The following is a 12,169-nucleotide window of genomic DNA, read 5'->3' as shown; positions in this document are numbered from 1 at the left end:
AATCTGGGTAAATACTAAAAAATTAATATGTATAAAAATAGCTTGCATTAAAAAAAAATAGCTTGCATTTATCAGGCACCCTCTACATTCAGGTGCTGTGGTGCCTGATTTTCCGGTTTCACCATCCCAACCCAACACAGTGCTTCCTAACTGTTGACATATACCCCTGGGCCTCACACCCAACACAGGCCACCATTTACCCGGCCTGCCACTCAAAAGTGCTGAGACCAAACCTGCCCCCTGTTCCCACTCACCACTACCCCTGTCATGTCTCACCTGGTGGCTCTGAAGGGGACCCTGCAGGTCTTGTGTCCTTGCCTAGTGTGGCAAGAGTGGCTCAACATTTGCAGTTTGGTTGCAAAGAAAAGTAATTTATTAGCCAGCAAAGGCAAGATCCACCTCCCCAGAGGACTGGAAGAAACCAGCGTATATACATTTGTGTTAGTTAGATTCAGTTGTCAACTTGGCCAGGTGAGCATACCTAGTCTTGTTGCTGCGGACATAAGCCAATGGTACATGAACCTTATCTGTTGCTAATTACATCTGCAGTTGGCTAGGAGGTGTGTCTGCTGCAATGAGTGACATTTGACTTAATTGGCTGGTGCTTAAATGAGAGAGCACAACGTAGCACAGCCCAAGCAGCTCGGCATTCCTCATCTCAGCACTTGCAGCTCAGCCCAGGCCTTTGGAGATGCAGAAAGAAGTCACCCCGGGGAAAGTTGTTGGAACCCAGGGGCCTGGAGAGAGGACCAGCAGAGAACATCCTGTGCCTTCCACGAAAGAAAGAACCTCAGTGGAAAGTTAGCTGCCTTTCCTCTGAAGAGCTAACAAAATAAATCCCCTTTTATTAAAAGCCAATCCATCTCTGGTGTGTTGCATTCTGGCAGCTAGCAAACTAGAACAACATTGTTTATATCAAGGAGAATTGGGGAGGAAAAATCAGGGAGATGACAATGATAGATTCTTTGGGAAATGAGAAAAGTTAAGGAGTGCAATAAAAAGTTTAGGGAGTGCAGTCTTGTTTCCTATTTGGGTTAGCACAACTGCTAAGATGTGACTAAGATATATAGGGGTAAACATCTGGTCAGCAGAACATTTGGTCAAGGCTTGGAAGTCGGTTTACTGTCCAAGTTGACCCATTCTCCCTTTGTCAGAAAAGTCAGTACAACTGGGAGACAGCAAAGATAACAATCTGGTGCTATTAACTGGGCTGTGAAGACTAAAAAACCTAATTTCAGGGGGCTTTTTCAGCTCCCTATGCTCTCCATGTGCCTAGACCTGCCTTCAAGCCACTGAATCTTGAATGATGACAACTTTCTTCCATGCTCCATCATCGTAAAACTGGTGTGGAAACGCTTTCTCTAAGTCCTCCAAAGCTTTGCTTTCTGGTTTGTGTCTTTTTTTTCTGTCCCAGAATCCTCCATTCTGTTTATTAAACTGGAGGGTGGGCTGCCATTCTTCCTCATCAGCAAAATCAGCAGGCGCTGGTGGCCCTTCCCTCAGGCAAGGAGACAAAGCAGTACTTCTCCAATAGTGCTTCCCCTTAGCCACTGGAACTGTTTCCTGTGTGGCTACTGTGGAACATCCTATTTCTGATCATTGCTGAACTTCTGGGTCCAGAGGAAGTTTCTATTTGGAACAGATTTTTCTTTTCTTTTTTTTAAATTTTTTGTATGCTGTATGGCAGGGTCACATTTCATTATTTTTCCATACGAGTATCCCATTATTGCAGCACCATTTGTTGAATTTTTGTTTGTTTGGCTGGTTTTCTTGTTCATAGTGCTTGTTTGTTTGTTTTTTGGTAAATTCATGGCCGAGAATTGATATTTGGACCAGCTTTGATTCTCAAGGTTTGAGCATGGATAACCCAGAGAAAAATAAAAATATGCAGGCATTTTAAACTTATCTATGGAGTAGCAAGCCCACTTTTGGTAAAATAAGTCGTGTGTTTTCAACCTCTCTGTCCGTGTAATTATCAGCTCTGAAAATCCTCATTAATTATTATATCTTTCTGAGAGCAATTTTTCAATGGTTACTTTTTTTAAATAACTTTAAAAAATTGTATAATATAATGTATATACAAAGCAAAGAAATAAAAAGCAGTTAGTTCCCAAAGCAGCCCTTAACAAGTAGTTACAGGAAAGATCCCAGAGTTTGTCATGGGCTACCATAATGATCCTCTCAGATATTTCCTTCTAGCTGCTCCAGAATATAGGAGGCTAGAAGGCATAAATATTCATCAGAGTCGACTTTTGTATGTTTGAAAAATAACATATATACAAAAAAAGCAATAAATTTCAAAGCACAGCACCACAATCAGTTGTAGAACATATTTCAGAGTTTGGCATGGGTTACAATTCCACAATTTTAGGTTTTTACTTTTAGCTGCTATAAGATACTGGAAACTAAAAGAGTTATCAATTTAATGATGCAGCAGTCATCTTCGTTTGTTAAATCCTATCTTCTCTGTATAACTCCATCATCACCTTTGATCTTTCTGTCCCTCTCCTTAGGGGTGTTTGGTCTATGGCCATTCTAACTTTTTCATGTTGGAAGGATCTATCACAAATATGGGGTAGGGAAATGGAACTCTCTGATGTTCTGGAGAGGCTGGGCCCTCTAGGTTTCAGACTTCTCTGGTCCAGGGACCCAACTGGAGGTTATAGGTTTCTGGACAGTTACACTAGTGCATGGAACCATTGTGGAATCTTATATATTGCCCTAGGTATTCTTTAAGATTCAACAGTTTTTTTTTGAAAACTCTTTTTAAGGTTATACATTCCAGAGGGAACATGTTTTCAAGCCTTCATGAACTGAAATATTTTAAATGATATCCATGAACAAAATAACAATAAGGGTTATAATGCTGCTCAATTAATTTTGGCATGTTTGTTTTCTTTTCAGAAAAATGTCCTTAAAAACTGCATGTAGAGGACTAATTGTAAAGACCCAGAAATGGATAGAGAGTACTATCTGATGGTAGAACAACATTGTTAAGTACACTGAGCATAGCTGAGTGTGAGTGTGATTGAGAAAGGAGGCCTGGGGGCATGCATGACACAAGAAGGAAAGACACAGGTGGTGACTAGACTGTGGTGGTGTAACTTAGTGATGACTACAGTAGACAAATATGGCAATTAAATGTACAAATATAAGAATGCTTTTTTGTATGAGGGAGAACAAATGAATTTCAACATTGGGAAGTGTTGAAAAGGGGATGGTATGGGGGTAGGATACAATCCATTCTTGCTAGGGTCTACAATTAACAGTGCCGAAACTAAATGTCAATAAGCAGGGAATAAGGGGGAGGGGTATGGGATTCTTTGCAGAAGAAATGGAAGTGTACTCATGTAGATCATAGTGGTGAGGGCATGGATATGTGATTGTACCTGGAACCATTGATATTTTTACTTTGGCTGGATTGTAGGATGTGTGAATAAAACTTTAAAAATGAAAAAGAAAATTTCTAGGTCTAAATCTAGAAGAAACTCCTGGAGTCCTTCTCTGCCTGCCCTTTTATCCACTGTAGCAAAGTGATTACAGTTTGTTTCTCTTCTGCTAGAAATTATTTTACAGCACCTAAAAGGCTTAGATTCTTTTCAAGTTATTTCAGTAAAAAGCGCAACAAATTAATACAAGTACACACACATGCACAAACATATATTTAAATATGTTTAGGAGTAAAGTTGTAGGCAGGGGATGGGAAAGGAACAGGGGGCAAGTGTGGTCCACATGGGACCTGGGGAGAAATGCCACAGGAGTAGAAGGATAGGACAAAGAGGACACTAAATACCACAGCCGCAGTCAAAAATGGAGTCAAATATCTGAGGAAGGAAGAAGCCAGTAATTTGGAAATGCATTTGGAAGCTGAGCCAGCATTCTTCCTTCCCCACCTCAATGCCATTTTCTTTTTTTTTTTAATTTTTTATTAATTAAAAAAAATTACAAGAAACACAAACATTCCCAACACATACACTCAGCAATTCACAATATCATCACACAGTTGCATATCAACATCATGATCATTTCCCAGAACATTAGCATCAATTCAGAAAAAGAAATAAAAAGACAACAGAAAAATATAACAAAGAAAAAAATTTTACATGCCATACCCCTTAATGATCCCTTTCATTGATCACTAGCATTTCAAACTAAATCTATTTAAACATTTGTTCCCCCTATTATTTATTTTTATTCCATATGTTCCTCTCATCTGTTGACAAGGTAGATAAAAGGAGCATCAGACACAAGGTTTTCACAATCACACAGTCACACTGTGTAAGCTATATCATTATACAATCATCATCAAGAAACATGGCTACTGGAACACAGCTGTACATTTTCAGGCAGTTCCCTCCAGCCTCTCCATTACATCTTGGATAACAAGGTGATATCTACTTAATGCATAAAAATAACCTCCAGGATAACCTCTGGACTCTGTTTGGAATCTCTCAGCCATTGACACTTTGTCTCATTTCACTCTTCCCCCTTTTGGTCGAGAAGGTTTTCTCAATCCCTTGATGCTGGGTCTCAGCTCATTCTGGGATTTCTGTTCCACACTGCCAGGAAGATCCACACCCCTGGTAGTCATGTCCCACGTAGACAGGGGGAGGGTGGTGAGTCTGCTTGCTGTGTTGCCTGGAGAGAGAGGCCACATCTGAGCAACAAAAGAGGTTCTCTTGGAGGTGACTCTTAGGCTTAATTTTAAGTAGGCTTGACCTATCCCCTGTGGGGTTAAGTTTCATATGAACAAACCCCAAGACTGGGGGCTCAGCCTATAGCTTTGGTTGTCCACACTGCTTGTGAGAATATCAAGAATTCAACTTGGGGAAGTTGAGTTTTCCCCCGTTCTCGCCATTCCCCGAAGGGGACTTTGAAAATACTTTTCCACTCACTGATCAAATCGCTCTGGGATTCATCAGGGCATCACCTGGACAAACCAACAAAATCTCATGTCCTATACAAAGTTCCATGTACTTAAGGTGTTCAATCAACTATCTACATAAGTTATATTAGGAGATGCACTAGTCAAAGTATAGATTTGTACCAAATGAACATTTTTTGCTTTAGTCTCACACATTAGTTGAAATTTTAAACTATTAAGTACCATCTATTTTTAGCACACTGCAGTAATGACATTCTTTTGTTCTCCCTCATGCAAGAACATTTTTTAAATTTGTACATTTAGTCACTATCATTATACACTCTAGGCACTCCTAGATTACACCATCTCAGTCTTTATCGTCTATCTTTCTTTGTGATTTCATTTATGCCTCAGCCCTCCTCCCTCTATCATTCTCATATGCAGCTTCATTCAGTGTTTTAACATAATTGTATTACAGTTAGGTAATATTGTGCTGTCCATTTCTGAGTTTTTATATTCAGTCCTGTTGCACAATCTGTATCCATTCAGCTCCAATTACCCAATATCTTACCCTATTTCTATCTCCTGATGGTCTCTGTAACCAAGGAAATATTCCAAGTTTATTCACTAATGTCAGTTCATATCAGTGAGACCATACAGTATTTCAGTATTTGTCCTTTTGTTTCTGGCTAATCACACTCAGCATAATGTCCTTAGGGTCCATTCATGTTGTTACATACTTCATAATTTTGTTCTGTCTTACAGCTGCATAATATTCCATCTTATGTAAATGTCACAGTTTGTTTAGCCAACTGTCTGTTGATGGACATTTTGGCTGTTTCCATCTCTTGGTAATTGTTAATAATGCTGCTATAAACATTGGTGTGTAAATGTCCATTTGTGTACTTGGCCTCGTGTCCTTTGAGTAGAGACAGCATATAGATGGCTCCCGTTTTTTAATCCATTCTGCCAGACTATGTCTTTTGATTGGAGAGTTTAATCCATTAACATTCAGTGTTATTACTGCATGGGTAGTACTTTCTGCTACTATTTTGCCTTCTGGATTTTATATGTCATATCTAATTTTCCTTCTTTTTACCTTTACTCATAGTCTTCCTTTCTACACTCTTCTCCACACATCTCTTTTCTGTCTTCGTATCTGTCTCTAGTGTTCCCTTTAGTATTTCTTGCAGAGCTGTTCTCTTGGTCACAAATTCTTTCAGTGATTTTTTGTTTGAAAATATTTTAATTTCTCCCTCATTTTTGAAGGACAATTTTGCTGGATATAGAATTTTGGGTTGGCAGTTTTTCTCTTTTAATAATTTAAATATATCATCCCACTGTCTTCTTGCCTCCATGGTTTCTGCTGAGAGATCTGCACATAGTCTTATTGGGCTTCCCTTGTATGTAATAGATTGCTTTCTCTTGCTGCTTTCAAGATCCTCTCTTTCTCTTTGACCTCTGACATTCCGATTATTAAATGTCTTGGAGTACGTCTATTTGGATCTATTCTCTTTGGGGTATGCTGCACTTCTTGGATCTGTAATTTTAAGTCTTTCATAGAGTTGGGAAATTTTCAGTGATAATTTCCTCCATTAGTTTTTCTCCTCCTTTTCCCTTCTCTTCTCCTTCTGGGACACCCACAACACGTATATTCGTGCACTTCATATTGTCTTTCAATTCCCTGAGTCCCTGCTCATATTTTTCCATTTTTTCCCTATAGTTTCTGTTTCTTGTCAGATTTCAGATGTTCTATCCTCCAGTTCAGAAATCCTATGTTCTGTCTCTCGAAATCTACCATTGTAGGTTTCCATTGTTTTTTTCATCTCTTCTGCTGTGTCTTTCATTCCCATAAGTTCTGTGATTTGTTTTTTCAGACTTTCAGTTTCTTCTTTTTGTTCTTTCTTTGCCTTCTTTATATCCTCCCTCAATTCATTGATTTGGTTTTTGATGAGGTTTTCCATGTCTGTTCGTACATTCTGAATTAATTGTTTCAGCTCCTGTATGTCATTTGAACTGTTGTTCCTTTGTTCCTTTGACTGGGCCATATCTTCAATTTTCCTAGTGTGATTTGTTATTTTTTGCTGGCATCTAGGCATTTAATTACCTTAATTAGTTTATTCTGGAGATTGCTTCCACTTCTTTTATCTAGGGTTTTCTTGCTGGATGAATTTGTTGTCTGTTCTTTGACATTCCGTTCAGCTATATCTGGACCTTTAGCTTAAGTTTTGTTTAACAGAGGAGAATTTTTCAGTTCTTGTTTTCTTGATTCTTGCCCTGCTTGTAAGGTGCCTTTCCCACACACACACTTAGGAGGATCTACTTAGATATTATAGACCCCAGCCAGATTTTCCCAGACCAAGGCCTCCTGTCAGGAGGAGAGAGTCACCTGCGTCAGTTTTCCCTGAGGGTGAGACCCAGCAGGTTGAAAGACTTTCCTGTGAAGTCTCTGGACTCTGTTTTTCTTATCCTGCCCAGTATGTGGCGCTTGTCTGACTGCAGGTCCCACCAGCTTCAGATGATGCGGTCCCTTTAACTTTGGCAGACTTTCCCTGCTGGGGGCGGCGTGGTGGAGACAGAGGAGAAGTTGTAGGCTGGTTTTAATGGCTTCAAATTACCAAGCCCTGGGGTCTGAGTTCCTTGATGGAGGGATTCCACCTGGGTGGAGCTTCACCCCTCCCCTGGGGAAGGCACAAGCTCCAGATAAGCCCTCAAAAGAGCTCACTTCTGCCTATGCCTGGGGCAGTTGCAGCCTGAAAATTCCTGCCACTGTATCCAGAGGCAGTCAAGCCTTTGTAGATACACAGCCACAAAAAGCTCTGTTTCCTTCTTTTTTTTTTTCCCCCTTTTCTGTCAGTCCTGCCCCCTTGGCACTGGGGCAAAAATGAGCAACCTCCGCTTTGATTGGGTTCACCTAAGCTGGGGGCCTATTTTTAGTAGTCAGAATTTGTTAATTAGTTCCACAATTGGCATTTGATTGTGCCCAGTCCCTGCTGCTGGTAAAGTCCTTTCCTTTCCCCTCTGGGAAGTGGCCTGTGGGGGAGGGGCGCTGGCCGCCACAGCTTTGGAAACTCACGGTTCTGGGGGGTGCTCGCAGCTGGTCCAGCTGGTCCAGACTGGGGTATGCTGTGTGTCTGGTCACTGACGTGGCCCAGGAGCTGTTCTGTACTGTTTCTGGTTATTTAGTAGTTGTTCTGGAGGACGAACTAAAATGCACACGTTGTTAAGCCGCCATCTTGACCCGGAAGTCCCATTTTCTTTTTTATCGCCTTGTTTTCCACCTCTACTCCACTACCTTCCATTTTTTTGGTATGGGGGGTCAAATTTCCTTCTTTTTCCATGTGACTGTCCCATTATTGCAGCACCATTTGTTGATTTTCTTTTTGTCGGAGGGAGTGCATGGACTGGGTATCAAACCCTGGTCTCCCTCACATCAAGTGAGAATTCTACCACTGAACTACCCTTGCACCCCCTCCTGTTCCTTCTCGCTTGTCCCCTCTACCTTGTCTTAGGTCTAACAGTGGCTCCTAAGACACTGGCTCAGTAGCCTTTTTTTTCTTTCTTTCTTTTTTTTTTTTTTTTTTGGTAGCCTTTTAAAAGGTAGGGTCAAGCTTCTGATCCCTGCCCTTGGAGTGGGGGGTGGGACTGTCTATTGGGAGAGGGGGTTGAAGGCTAAGCAGCTGCCTGATGATCGGATCTGGAATAGGCCAAGGATCAGCCATCAGCCACCACCTGAGACCCAACTTTGGCCTGTGTACAGGCGCTGCTGTAGACTATGGCTCCTCCTATTCAATTTCTAGAAATCTTGGGCCAGAATCTGAAGAATTGAATTCCAATCTTCAAAACCATGAAGTAGTTGAGCAACCATGCCACTCCCTTCCCCTCTCTGGGGCTGCTCTCTGCCAGAGCTGGCTCTATAATTACTACATGTGAAGTATATGGCAATTGGTTTATATAACCTATTATATCAACTAGAACTTGCCCTCCCCCCCAGAAATGCTGCTCTCTAACAGAGGATGCAATGCCTGCTTGAACATGTTATCTAAGTGGGATGATTGTGAGGGACTCTGAAAATGATCACCTCATCTCTATTAAATGATATCTCAAGGAGATTCCATCTGCTGTCTAGGTAATCCAGTCTGATTATTTAATCATCCCTCCTAGCACGTTATTCATTCTGTTCCAACTTAGCTCTTGACAGCCTCAGGTCAGTACAGCCCCAAGACCAAAGAACATGCTAGGCATAGAGTCAAACATGAATTTTATTAGGACTTATGCCAGGTGATGGTCATTTAGGAATTCAGCACTCCACAAAGTCAAGGGTGCAAGGGGACAGCTTATAAGGGTTTAGGACAAGGACATTCTGGAGGGTGTGAGAACAGAGTTTTAGCACAGTATCATGACATGCGGGTTTGGAGATTTGTTATCAACATATCAGGGGAGAGGAGTTTTAATGTGACATAAGTAATGTCTCATACCATTTGTACATTCTTTTCCTCCCTGAGGAGGTTTGTTGACCTTTAACTTCTGTCCCGGGCACGTAGGAAGCTACGTGAAGTAACATACTCTCACTATGGAGGGGGAGCCCAGGCCCTGGGTCTCCACACATTCCATGTTACCCAGGCTACTTCTCCGAGAGTTTCCTTTTCTCCTGGCTTCAGTGAAGATGGGTATCAGTTGGTTGCTGCCCCTCCACCATTTCAGAGACCAAAAATAAAACAAGTCTTCAGTGCACACCAGAGGTTCATCTTAGGTTCAATTGAACATTCAGATGTCAACACTTCCAGAGGTCACGCTTGGCTTTAGTCAACTCAGAAATCTGTAGGGGGGAACCACAGCACCAAGGGTTCCTCTCGCAGGAGCTCCTGTCTCAGTTTAGCACAGCAGTCAGCTCAGGTACAAAGAGATGAGATCCACGCTGGGCAGATGCAGGGGCTGCCTTGCCTTAGAAGCCGTATCTTTTGTAATAATCCCAGGGGTATAGTTTCCAGTTTCCTCCAAAAAGACAAGAACAGCACCAAGAGTCACCGAACTCAAGGGAAGCCCCATCAGGTATATGAGCTTTGAATCCTTTCTTATTCTCCCTATTTGGACGCTGGGTCTCAGAGAAGTTAAGGTGACTTGCCCAGCTGATAAGGAATAGAACCAAAATATGAACCCAAGTCTCCTGATTCCAAGTCTACTGTTCTTTCCACTATATCAAAGCTGCCTCATTTTGAAAGCACTTTTTCATCTTTGCTGTGACTATGACATAGTCTTAAACTTAATTTGAGTGTATTCAAAAGAAATATCCTAATATTACCTAAAGTACAGGTGATGGTTAATTTTATGTGTCAACTTGGCCCATGATGCCCACGGTCAAATACTAGCCTAAATGTTGCTCTGAAGGTATTTTGTGGTTGTGACTAACTAGGTAAAGGAAATTACCCTTGATAATTATAGTTTTCAGCCTTATATTTAGAAAAAAGCAGGCAGGGAACATACCTGGTATAACTGAAAGACCAGCAATCCAGGAGTAAAGATCACTACGAGAAAAAAAAAAAAGAAAAAGAACTAGAAAACAATAAAAATAAAAAATAAAAAAAGATTACTACGAGACTTACAAGGCCCCCTGCAGCCTTGTAAGGCTGCAGTTCCCAACCCACTGTTTCAGCCTGTCCCCTATTATCACCCTCACAAACATGTTCTCACCTACGTATCTTGCACAACGTGTTTCTTCTCCTTAGAAGATCCTGTCCCTGATCTTCTCTGACTGGTAAACTCTTACTCATCTTTCATTACTCAGTTCAAATGTTGCCTCCTTTGTAAAGCCTTCCAGAACTGCCAGTGACGGTTTTCCTCCAGGTTCTCAAAGTACTTTGACCCTGCTTTCATTAGAAGAGTCGATGTTGAAGTGACTTGTTTATGCCATGACTATCTCACTGGCTTAATTCTCAACTCCTTGAGAGTGGGCACTTAAAAAGTATTTGTGAAATGACTCACCTATTCAATAAATATTTTTTAAGGGTCAGGTAGGTGGCAGATACTGTTCTAGAGTTAGGGATAGAACAGTGACATTTATGCAGTCTTGAAGGATGAGAAAATGGGATAAGGCAGTAGGTGGGGAAGGAGCAGGCATAGGAGAGCTGCTCACAAAGCACCCATTTGCTTTGCTTCCTGGACATAGAGCTTGGCTGAATTTCTCTACCTCCCTAGTGGTTGAGTATGGTTATGTGACTGAGTTCTAAGCCAGTTGGATGTGGGATGAAGTGAGGGGCACTAATACCAAACTTGGTGCATAAAATCTCTGGTGTGATCATCCATACTCTTTTGCCTTCCACTGGGTTAATGTGCATAAGTGCAGCCACCTTGAGAGTCATGTTTAAATATGGTGGAACCATAGGCAGGAAGGAAACTGAGTCACCATTTGGAGGAGAGCTGAGGGTTCATCAGGAAAACCAGAAGCAGGGATACAATTCTCTTGATTATAGCATTCAGGTGGGATCTATTGTTAAGTGTCTATTTATACTGACACTTAGAGATATTTTCTTTTTATCGTGAGACTTAGGATAATAACAATGTAAAATAAAAACGATTAGTTTAAAATGACAAATTGCTATGTTCTGGGATAAGAATTATGTACCACTTAGAGGTATTGTCTAAGTTAATTTTCCTCATTAAGGAAATGATGAAGACCCTGAGTTAGGGGTGGCTAGAAGCATGCTTTCTGTTATGGCCAAATCAGGACCTCTCTTACTGTGTCTCAATTCTACTTTATTTTTATTTTTATTCTTTTTTTCAGGGAAGAAAATGAGAAAGAGAGATAGAGAAACAGAAACAAAAAGAAAAGGATGTAACCAAGAAATTAGGATTTAAGGGATGCTTTTGATTACTGAATCATTATATAGATATTCCTTTTTGCTTTCTGGTATATTGGAGTAGACAGAGGAAAACACATGAAATCTTTGCAATCCAGCTGCTTTGATCTCTGACAATGACTGTATAGCCTTTATCTTCTGCCCTGTGATTTTAAAAACCTTATGACTAACCTTCATTTGTACACATTTATCCAGTTTTTCAACTTTAGAGTCTTGTGCTCACTAAAAACAGCCCCTAATGTTTATTAATGAAGGTCTTGGGTCCGCTCAGAACTAACTAACTCACCCAAGTCCAAAGTTCTCTTGATGACCGAGACAGGATCTAATCACAGTGGGCCTGCCTGACATGTGCAGTAGCTTAGGCTTTAATCTACAGGTCACCTAGACCTCACTATGACACTAAAAATCACACCCATCATCATATTATAGCCACCATTTTGTTACATAT

General features: G+C 40.9%; 1 protein-coding gene across 1 annotated transcript in view; it reads right to left on the bottom strand.

Annotated features, from left to right (window-relative positions):
* ITGB5 (integrin subunit beta 5) overlaps positions 1 to 10,377 on the bottom strand; it is a 160,108-nt gene extending 149,731 nt beyond the window's left edge. Inside the window, exon 1 of the mRNA XM_077118093.1 lies at positions 10,349 to 10,377. The gene's annotated coding sequence lies outside the window, so the exon portion shown is untranslated. The remainder of the gene's footprint in view (positions 1 to 10,348) is intronic.
* Between the last annotated feature and the right edge of the window lie 1,792 nt (positions 10,378 to 12,169).

Source organism: Tamandua tetradactyla, chromosome 10 (genome assembly GCF_023851605.1).
Source record: "Tamandua tetradactyla isolate mTamTet1 chromosome 10, mTamTet1.pri, whole genome shotgun sequence".
In the NCBI taxonomy this organism is placed as follows: domain Eukaryota; kingdom Metazoa; phylum Chordata; class Mammalia; order Pilosa; family Myrmecophagidae; genus Tamandua; species Tamandua tetradactyla.
This window is presented reverse-complemented; position numbering and strand designations above follow the sequence as displayed.